Source organism: Capsicum annuum, chromosome 8 (genome assembly GCF_002878395.1).
Source record: "Capsicum annuum cultivar UCD-10X-F1 chromosome 8, UCD10Xv1.1, whole genome shotgun sequence".
NCBI classification, from domain to species: domain Eukaryota; kingdom Viridiplantae; phylum Streptophyta; class Magnoliopsida; order Solanales; family Solanaceae; genus Capsicum; species Capsicum annuum.
This window is the reverse complement of record NC_061118.1, coordinates 11569939-11581997: the sequence shown is the minus strand read 5'-3', so window position 1 is coordinate 11581997 and position 12059 is coordinate 11569939.

Genomic DNA, 12059 nt, shown 5'->3' with positions numbered 1-12059 from the left:
TTAATTTAATATTTTCGTAGGTAATTTTTTAACTTTAAATCTAATTCCAATTCTCTAACTAATTCTAATTCTATAACTCTAACTCTAATACACATCTCTTCCGTACTTTTTAAATTGCTGGGCTCTGATACCATTTGTAGGGGGGTGCGCGGATTTGTAGGTATAATAGATTCCCTACATTTTGTTGTGTATATATTTTTGACCAATAATAGATCAACCCTTTAGCTCTTTTCAGTTAAAAAATTATGTTGGTTTCACTTTACATAATTTTTGAAATACTTGACAACCTCTTTATTATTTATCTGCACAATGACTAAAATTTTATCTAGTACTTTCTTGATATTCATATATAAGAGGAACTATGTAATAAGATAGGAAACAAATCATTATTAATGCCTCTGAGCGATTCAAATATGGCCATTACATGAACTTGACAACTTTGTACTCTAGAATCAAAAAATTCATATCTTAACTTAGGAGTATCTAAATTATGAGCGGTCAGAAAGTGAACATCGTTAGCTAAAAATATACAAAAATGAAGTCCTAAATAAAATTGTACATGTACAATTTATAATTATTTTTCTTGAAATTGATCTTTCCATTTTCTAAGCTTGCCCTCCATCCAATAGCACTCACGCGGGGAATTTCATGTCCCTAGTTAAAAGTGTTTGATTTGTTGGTCGCTTGATACAACAACAATGGAACACAAGAATTTTTTATGTCTCAAAATTTCAAATCAAAATTCCATTTTAATTCATCAAATTAATTCTTGAAGTTGATTTCCATATTTGACAAGTTTGCTTCGCAACTATGACCGTCTACAGTAGAAAATTCACAACTCAATACAATGACTCACAAGTTGCTTGTTTTTTTACAGACAAGACTTCATAACTACAACCTATGAAAAAATCATGGTCAATACATTTATGAATTTTTATAGATATATTATTAAAATCAAATCAATAATAAAATTGATGGTTAAATTTTTGAGATTTAGATGACCCTACTAGAAACCTTTTAACTCCACGTTGGAGGCTTTGAATCACATGAGCTAATTTTTTTCTTACAAAAAGAACTGCAAATTTTTGAGTAATTATAAATTTCATGGTCAAAACCATGCTTGACTTTTCTCCTTTGCACGTCTGTACTAAATTTTACTAGGAATATATAATCACGTGTTATCTATTACACTTTAAATATCTATGGGGATGATCCAGAAATGAAATTACCCTTTCTCTTTCTTAAACTCTTATGACTAAATTTAGAATAAATACTCCAAGCTTCCTAGGTACCTCGGTGAAAATTATAAAGTTTCAACATAGTTTAGGAATATGAGTCATTTTTTTATTGTTCATCCTGAATTTTCCTAGGGCATTTCTTTTGACATTTTAACGCCACAAACATTTTGGTGTCCTAATTTTTTCTTAGGCTGCCTCTTTTAAGTGTTTCAAAATAAATATTTATTTCAGTCGTATATTATTTAAACTCATGTAGTTAGGAGTAATATGTTTTTTATACTAGTACTTTAAGGAGTATAAGTGACATGCATGGGAAGCACTACTTCAAAAACTTACCATTGATTGGACCAACTCTTATACTATCTTGGTTGATAATTTTATAAACACCACTTGAGTATGCTTCTTTCACAACATAAGGCCATCCTACTTTGATTTAAACTGATCACTGATATGTGTATTGAGGATTATGGGTCTTCAAATTGCTAAGACCAAGTCTCTTACTTGAAATGATTGTGTTTGTACCTTTTTTTGGATGCTTTGCAAGTCGAGCTTTATAACACTCCAAACTTTGTTGTGCTTCTAATCTTTTCCCATCCTATGCCTCCATCTTTGCTGGATAATGTTGATCTTTATTTTTAGTCGTGATTTCCTCATGGATAACTAGGCTAAAGTTGTGGGCTTTGGATCTTTCCCCATTAGCCTTTTTGTTGTGTATATATTTTTGAGCACTAAAAGATCAGCCCTTTGGCTCTTTTCAATTAAAAAAATATGTTGGTTTCACTTTAAATAATTTTTGAAATTCTTGACAACCTTTTTATTATTTATCTGCACAATGACTTAAATTTTATCTAGTACTTTGTTTATATTCATATATAAGAGGAACTATGTGAGAAGATAGGAAACAAACCATTATTAATGCCTCTGGAGCAATTCAAATATGGCCATTACATGAATTGACAACTTTGTACCCTAGAATCAAAAAATTCATATTTTAACTTAGGAGTATCTAAATTATGAGCCGTTAGAAAGTAAACATCGTTAGCTAAAAATATACAAAAATGAAGTCCTAAATAAAATTTTACATGTATAATTTATAATTATTTTTCTTGAAATTGATCTTTCCATTTTCCAAGCTTGCCCTCCATCCTATTGCACTCATGCGGAAAATTTCATGTCCCTAGTTAAAAGTGTTTGATATGTTGGTCGCTTGATACAACAACAATGGAACACAAGAATTTTTTATGTCTCAAAATTTCAAATCAAAATTCCATTTTAATTCGTCAAATTAATTCTTGAAGTTGATTTCTATATTTGACAAGTTTGCTTCGCAACTATCACCGTCTATAGTAGAAAATTCACAACTCAATACAATGAATCACAAGTTGCTTGTTTTTTTGTAGACAAGACTTCATGAACTACAAACTATGAAAAAATCATGGTCAATACATTTATGAATTTTTATAGATATGTTATTAAAATCAAATCAATAAGAAAACTGATGGTTAAATTTTTGAGATTTAGATGACCCTAGTAGAAACTTTTTAACTCGATGGAGGCTTTGAATCGCATGAGCTAATTTTTTTGTTACAAAAAGAACTGTAATTTTTTGAGTAATTATAAATTTCATGGTCAAAACGATGCTTGACTTTTATCCTTTGCACACTTGTACTAAATTTTACTAGGAATATATAATCACGTTTTATATATTACAGTTTAAATATCTATGGGGATGATCAAGCAATGAAATTACCCTTTCTCTTTTTTAAACTCATATGACTAAACTTAGAGTAAATACTTCAAGCTTCCTAGGTACCTCGGTGAAAATTATAAAGTCTCAACATAGTTTAGAAAGATGAGTCATTTTTTTATTCTTCATCCTAAATTGTTCCTAGGGAATATCTTTTGTCATTTTAATGCCACAAATATTTTGGTGTCCTAATTTTTTCTTAGGTTGCCTCTATTAAGTATTTTAAAATAAATATTTGTTTGAGTCGTATATTATTTAAACTCATGTAGCTAGGAGTAATATGTTGTTTATGCTAGTACTTTAAAGAGTATAAGTGGAATTCATGGGAAGTTCTACTTCAAAAACTTACCATTGATTGGACCAGCTCTTATACTATCTTAGTTGATAATTTTATAAGCACCACTTGAGTTTGCTTCTTTCACAACATAAGGCCATCCTACTTTGATTTAAACTGATCACTGATATGTGTATTGAGGATTATGGGTCTTCAAATTGCTAAGACCAAGTCTCTTACTTGAAATGATTGTGTTTGTACCTTTTTTTGGATGCTTTGCAAGTCGAGCTTTATAACACTCCAAACTTTGTTGTACTTCTAATCTTTTCCCATCCTATGCCTCCATCTTTGCTGGATAATGTTGATCTTTATTTTTAGTCATGATTTCTTCATGGTTAACTATTTATAATGTTGGAATTTTTTCCAATGGAAGGACTACTTCCATACCATACACCAATGAATATGGAGTCAATTACTTAGCAGTTTAAAAAGCTTTACAATATTCCCATAAACCTTTATCAAACTTCTTATGCTAGTCCTTTTAATTATTTGCAACAATTTTGTTCAATAGGTTACCAAGTTCCTTATTTAATGCTTCGACAACACTACCAATAGGTGCATTTGCATTAAAAACATATCTGTCTTAAAATAGAACTTCTAGAATAATTTATCAATAACGAACTATTTAAGGTTATTCCATTATGAATAATTATGCATCTTGGTTTGTAATGAGTGGTGAATTTACCACTTACTTGTAATAGAAATTCATGCACACTACTATGATTTGAACGTGTGAATGAGAAAAAGTTATGATTGAATGCTCTAATTTCCTCATTGTGCAGGATTATAGGAGATAAGATAGAAAGATGTGGACTTGAGATAAAAAGGATCAAAAAGAGAAGAAAAGTACAGCTGGAAGACCTAGTGAAAAATTTGGTCTCAGTTACCGCAATTGCGGTCTAAGGGCCCCCATTGTGGTCAGTCAAGGTTTGTCAAAGTTCTAGGATCATGGTATTCTTAGTGCGGTCACAACAACCATTATCGTGGACAAGATGTAGCGATCATGCAAAGAAGAGTTTAATGACCAGGGGCACTTCTATCATTTTCCCAGCCGACCCCTAATCCCTTATAATGTTGCAACCTTTTCCTATTTGTTATCGTGCATTTTGAACAATCTAATTTTGTATATTTTCTAACCCTACAAATTTGGAAAACTTTTGTGTTTTTATTTTCTAATTGGAGTTGGTAAAATTGAAGTTAAATTTAAGAACCTTCTAATTTACTATTTCCAGGGATGCTTTGAAAGGAACTTTTGGTATATTTCTTTTTTCTGACTCCATGGGTAGCTAAGCTTTTTTCTCTTGGGGTAATGTTGAACTAAGGTGCAATTATGTATGGGTTCTGATGTATCTGTGTGGATTTTAGTTTGTTGATGATGGGCTTCACTCTTACTTATGTGACTTAGTTGGGGTTTGTGGGTGAAAACCCCAAATGCCCAATATGGTTTGTGGGTGAAAGCCCCAAGTTCTTGAAATTCACATTATCCCTAAAATGGGGGTGTGGGTGTGGGTGAACTTTTCGTACCCATAACATCCTTCAAAGATGTATATGGGTGAAAATGCAAAAGCAGACAAGAATGAATGTAGTTTGGTATCTTCTTGCTATCTTAGAAATAAGAATGAGTAGAGAGTTAGCTATGTATTTGGCATCTTCCTAGAAATAGGGATTCCCAATTGAGGTATTAGGTGGTTTTTATTGACAAGCTCATTAGGTACTTGAAAGGGTCAATGGGTGATATTCTGGAGGTTTTGTTGATAAACTAACCTCAAGGACCCTGAACCTCACCTACCGTATTGCCAATGACTTGAATTTGCATCAAATTATCATGCACCTATGCATAACTTGACTTTAGGTAGACATAATCCCAAGATTTTGCTCATCTTGAATTTTCAATCACTTCTATCGATTTTAGTTTGTTAACTTAAATATACATTGATTAATACTTTTTCTAAATCAATCACCTATTTTAAATCATGAACTATTATTTGTTTACATTACGGGTATCTTTTTAGTAACTATTAACACCCGTAGGACTAAAAATCTAATTTCGCTCCTTGTGAATTCGACCTCAACATAAGTTGAGCTATTGACAACAACCGTCCTCTACAAATTTAAATTGTATAGATGAGTGTTATCAAAATAGATCCATTGCCAGGGAGTGAAATTTAGCTTTAACTTATGTGGTGTTGAGTTTTACTTAGTGTATACCCATATTGGTGTGTATTTATTTTGGTTGTAGTTTTTTCTTTATTTTTAGGTAATCTTCATAGTATACATGGATCCTTGAGTCATAATACAAGTCATACCTGGTGTTTCAACAATCCTCTTGATGATGAGGAGAAACTCAATGACATTGGACCTTTAAGTGCCATCCGTATCCCATCTACTCATGGGAACTGTGCCTTTCATGTCACAAGTGTAATATTGCATATTCTCCAAATAAAGGGACTTTTTGGGGGGAAAGGTTATGAGGAACCCAACGTATATCTGAAAAACTTCCAACAAATGTGTGCACCCTTTGATATTGTACACATAACCCAAGTGTCTATCAGGTTGTGCTTCTTCCCATTAACTTTAATGGGTGATGCTATATTGTGTCTTTGTTCTCTTCTGCTAGATCAATTACTTCTTGGGATGAACTTATCGTGGCCTTTCTTGAATGGTATTTCTCACCATCTAAGATGATGCAATTACTTAATGAAATCATTTACTTTTGGCAAATAAATAGTGAACCCTTGTATGATATGTGGGAAAGATAGAACATAAAACTCATTCAATGTCCCCACCATGGGGTTTCAGAGAAGATGATTCTCTAAATATTCTATTGGGCTCTTGATCCGCTCAACAAAATTGCGGTACACAATGCATCAGGGTGCTCTCTTATGAAGTTGACTTATTATCCGCTACAACCTTGCTTGAGAAAGTGACCAAGCAAAACTAGGGGTAGTATACTCGTGATACCAAGGTAAAAAAGGCTCCCCTACTACCTCTTTTATTAATAAAGAGCAAAAGAAGAGAGATGAAGAGAGGGAGGAAAACAAGGCAAACATAATGACACAATTGGAGCTTTTAACTAAACATATGATGGGTACACCCACAACATTGGTGAATGTCATGGAATCTAAGGACTATGATAATGAAAAGGCCAAGAGGGTTGATGAAAAGATTTGGTAGTTGGATAACTATTTGGGGGGTTCCCACTCTGCCTATCAAACTCAAGGTGGGAAAAAAGGTTTGATGGATCATGATCGTGACTGTGATTTCAGGGATGAAGACCAAGAGTATGATCATTATGTATCTCCTCATGAACAGGTAAAGAGAAAAGAAGCAAACCCCATTGACCTCGAGAAATACAAAACTAAAGATGTCTTGGAAATTTTTTTGATAAAAGTGGAGGGAACAAAAAAGATGGCCCGTGAATTGAAAGGCGACATTTTTTAAATCAACCAAATAGTTGTGTCTCACACTACTTGTATTAAGAAAATGGAAACACAAATAGGTCAAATCTCCTTTTAACTAAATGCTGGACCAAAAAAGGGCCTCCCTAGTGACACTATTGTGAACCCAAAAAATGATGCTCAAGTTTTTAACAATAATCACTAGGAGTGGAAAGACCCTCGGGGATCATTTGAGAAAGAAATTGTAGGTGCAAAAGAGCACAACATTGAGCACATGAATGTGAAGAAAAAGGTAGTGGTTAGGCCAAAATAAGAAGCTTTGAAATCTCAAGAATGGGATGAAAAAGAATTGGCAGAAATTGATGAAGTGGTAGTCGAGAATTATAATCCACAAAGTGATGTATTTACCACCATTCAAATACCTCCTTTCCCCCCCCAAAGGCTTAAGAGAAAAGAGGAGAACGACAAGCTCAAAAAATTTTGTGGCTAAACTTAGTAACTTCTTTATCAGTATCTCATTACTTAAGGCTATCCAAGAGATTAAGGGGTATGCTAACTTCATGAAGAAATTGATTCCGAATAAGAAGATTGTTGAAGCTTACACCATTAAAGTCACCCATGGGTGTAGTGTTATCATGAATTATATAATAGTAGAAAAGAAGAAAGATCCCGCGGCCTTCACTATTCCAAGCACCATCGAGACATAAGTTTGAAAAAGTTTTATGCATTCTTGGTGTGTGTATTAATCTCATGCCCTTTGCAATTTATCAGAGGTTTTTATAGAGCACCCTTACTCAAACATCAATGAGGCTTTTGATTGTGGACTAGTCTAATAAGAAATCGGCTAGTATTTTGTTTGATATTTTTGTTAAAGCAGATATATTCATCCTTCCTATGAATTTTGTAGTGCTAGATTATGAAATAGACCAAGAGGTTCCTATCATCCTTGGTAGTCCTTTTCTTTCCACTGGTAGATCCATTATAGATTTAGAGCATGGGGTAATGAGGTTTTGTAATGCCCTGAATCTGATACTTGGAATGCGACACAGTGCTAGTAATCCCAAAGGACCACAAGCTAACCTAAGACAGATATCTGTACATGTGCACTGCATAATACACTGTATAAATACAGAATAAAAGGGATTAAAGGCCATAAGTTTAAAATATCTGATAAAATTTAATATCTGGAAATACGATATATCAATACTAAAACTAAAGTAAACTGTCTGAACATGCTAGTCTGAAAGCCTCTAAACTGTCTAAAAATTGTGAAGTTAAAGGGATATGTCCCTAACTAACTCTGTCTACTAAAACTGAAATAATTAAGTAATGAAATAATCATGCTATCCTCGAACGATGAGGACTCACTGCAAATCTATAGCTTCTGGATGAATCTAACGCTAAATGTGATCAAGAACTCGACCGCCTGAACCTATGGTATAAAACACCATAGCATAAAAGAAAAGTAGGCATCAGTACATATGAATGTACTTGTATGCAAAGTGAGGTAAGATGAATGCACGGGGTTCATATATATGAACAAGACTAACAGACTGAATAACATGAATGAGAAAATACACGTATGACTATGTAACTATAAATAAGATCATGAAAATACTAACTAGTATGTTTGGATACTGATAACATGAGTTTCATATAACTGATATACTGTTAGCTAATTGTGTGTGTCTAACAGTCTTGATTCTGATGTAAATAGCTGAGTTTCGTACTGAACTGAGTGATTGTATCTGCCAGTCCTGAATCTAAAGAACTATCTGAGTTCTTTTACTGAGAATAAGACTGAGACTGAGGGAAGTAATCATCTAATGGACATGTCTCGAATCTGAATTGGTGGGGGCCCAACCTGTAGCCTCAGATGGAAGGGTGTCAGTTTCGTGCCACGGGTAAAGACAAGCTGTGAGTTAACCCTCTCTGTTAAGGAGCTCTTCCGTCAATCTCTCCTAGCAGGAAAACTCAAATGAGATGTATAACCCTATACTTAGAAGGGTACATCTCAACCTATATTGGCTACGTAGTTCTAGAATAGAAGGATTGCTTCTAAGGATCTCACCCTCTACTGGCGGATAGGTGAGCCCTCATTCCTGGGTTTACTCGGTGTTGAATTCTACTCTCAACTTACTAGACGATGAACTTATTTCCTAGTTTATACTAGGCTTGACTGAGATGTCACTGATCGTGTTACTGGTTGAACTGGACTGATTTCACTATGTTCCATTGACTGATGGAATACTACTGAGTTTTGATAACTGACTGAGATTACTAATATTACTGAGTACTATGAAGGACTGGACTAATACTACATTTACTAATTTTTCCTGAGTCATGTGACTGACTGAATTCTAAAGATCATGGCTTGACTGAGAGTGTATTGAAAATTGATGTTGTCTCTAGGCACACAGCTAAATTGTCAGGTACAATTACCCCCAGGACTTGATAGCATAATACTGACAAGACATGACATTTCTTGAATACATGACCCTATTCAATAATATATAGTACAAATGTTGGGATTTTCATGAAGTATTTATATTTAATAATCTTATACATCAATACGAATATATATACACATGTCATAATTTCGTAAGTCTAATCTCATAAGCATTCCACAAAACCATTAAAATGCACAACAATAACATGGAGGTCATTCTGAACTTAAGGGTAAAGCATGGATACTTCAATTTGGTCGCAGTTGAGTCAGAAAGCATAATTCCTATTCTTTTAGGCTTTTTTGCAAACACCTTACATGCATAACTTAAGGCTTAGGCTTGAACATTAAAATACTACATCATGGTAATATTTTTCACTTCAAATACAAGAATTCCAACCACATGCTAACATAATTTCATTTTATGTATTAAATATTTCAACTTGGTAATGATACAACAACATAAACATGGAGATGATTTAATTTATAACATGGAATTAAAAATTTATATTTTTGAACGGGTTTATTGAGCTTCATGGGTGAACAGAACCCATGAATCAACACTTTACATACCTTAGATAGAAGTTTCTTGAAGATTAACGGTGGAATCTACTTGATTAGAGCCTTCAATTGAAAACTCTTGATTTGTTCTTGAGGAAATTTTCTAGAAACAACTATATTTTGATAAAAACCTAGCTGAATCTGGTGTTATAGGCTTATTTAGGGGTGATAAATTGACCATTTTGCCCTTAAAGATGCAGACATTTAATGACTAAAAATTGGGCATCGACGTGAATGGCAACACGGCGCATCAAAGGCACCGACACGATACACGACGCGTTATGCCATGATCACTCCAAACCTCACTACTTTTGGCTTTGGAAACCTGCAACAATGTTAACCAACGTGATAGGCGATGCGGAATGCCAAGATTGCGTTGGTCCACTATTTTGGGACACCAAACATGGTCTAAACGAGGTCCAGAAAAAATCCAAAACTTATCCGGAAATGCCTATTAATCTCCCTGATCATGAATTAGAAAGAATACCGACTATTAAAGTACATTAAGGTTGTGAAATAAGGTTGGCAACTTTTTAAGGACAAAAAATAAACTAAGTCTTCAAACTTAGCTAGAACTTTCTAACTCTGGGACCCTCTTGACAAGCTTAAAGGACTGAATTGAGCTTAGGAATTTTGTGGGATCTTACAATATCTCCCCCTTGGGAACATTCATCCTTGAATAGGATTGACTGAAATGGGCGAAATAATAAGCTGAAGTACATACTAAACATGAACAACTGAAACATGAGTACATGACTGACATTACAGATAAGCTAAATGTATTATATTGAACATGCATATCTAATGGATGAATACATGACTGAACTGGCACATGAACGTATGACTAAATATGCAATGGTAATTAATATCAAGTTTATAATGGGGATCTGAGCATGAAAATCAATACCAAGTTTGTAATGGAATCTGAACATGGAACTATGTGAATTCATGGAAGACTGTTACCTTAAATCAAAAATGCTAATGAAGCCGAGATCACTTACTGGGCACACGTGAATGGGAACATAGGAATATATCTGAGCATAAAACATGGTATATAAACTAAATATCATAATTTGAACTCAGCACCTTGAATATGTGGCTTGCGGCTATAATCAGGGTTTGAGGGTCAACTTATGGGTACCCCTTACTCCTAACTGTATTCATTATGAGAAGAGAGAATGGCATGTTTATGTTATGAAAGTTTGAGGGATTATAGTGTGTCTCCCCCTTGGGACACTAGGTCCCTCAAAGAATACTAATTTTGCTGAGATACTAAGGAAAACTAGGGAGATACACAAGGCACCTACGAACTAAATTGTGACTAAATATCTCAGATCTGAAACTAAGATGTGTTACACAAACTAAGCTGAGCACGCAACTACCAGGTTGGTCCATCTTATAATGATCATATTAGGGGGACTCCGGATAGTGCGACTAGATGGAACGAAGGGAATCCACACATCCGAATTTGTTCGCCTAACTGCTAAACTGAATTACTGGCTGCTTAAACTAACTTATACTAAAAACTTATACTCAACTGAAGTACTTCTCCAACACTATTTGAACTATACCCTCCACCTCAGTACAACGCATCAATCGAGACTACAAAATATATTCATATGGGTAATGAGCAAGACTACTTAGATATATTGCTCATCTGATTAACTAAAAGACTGATAACTGAATATTGGGTCTGCAAGACTTACTTAAACTTAGTCTGAACTACTAGACTAAAACTGTATTGCTTAATGCATAGAAGGTAGAGATTGGGTAAGATGAGGTAACTAAGCATGAGTGAGTGAAAACTGTATTACCTTAAGAATGCAAGGTCAGGCCATTTAATATATTTCGGAAACATTCTGTAAAATGGGGTACTAAAATACTAATAAATAAGTAACTGATGTCCATATGCTATGGTCAGGAAATCATGAAACTAAACTGAGTTACTGAACTTATTACTGGGCTAGGACTAGGATTGAGATTGTAGCTAAGATGGTAATTGAGATTGTAACCTAAACTAAGATTATAACTAAAATAGAATAATAGTTTTTGATAACCGAGGTTTAGACTGGTACAGAAGTACTGAATTTTGATGGCTAAGTAACTGTTAACTTAAAGCCATGGTCCTATAGGACTATCTGAGTCCTTTACTGAAAATTGATTACGGAACTGACGCTGTAACTAAGTCCTGAGGGATAGAGCATCAACACCATGGATTCATTGAGGGATCTAAATTGAGAGAATACATGACATAATTTGAGTTTGGCTGATCACTAGGAGTGGAGCATGAGTCATGAGCTGCATGACCTGAGCCTGGAATTTCTTTGTTCATGGG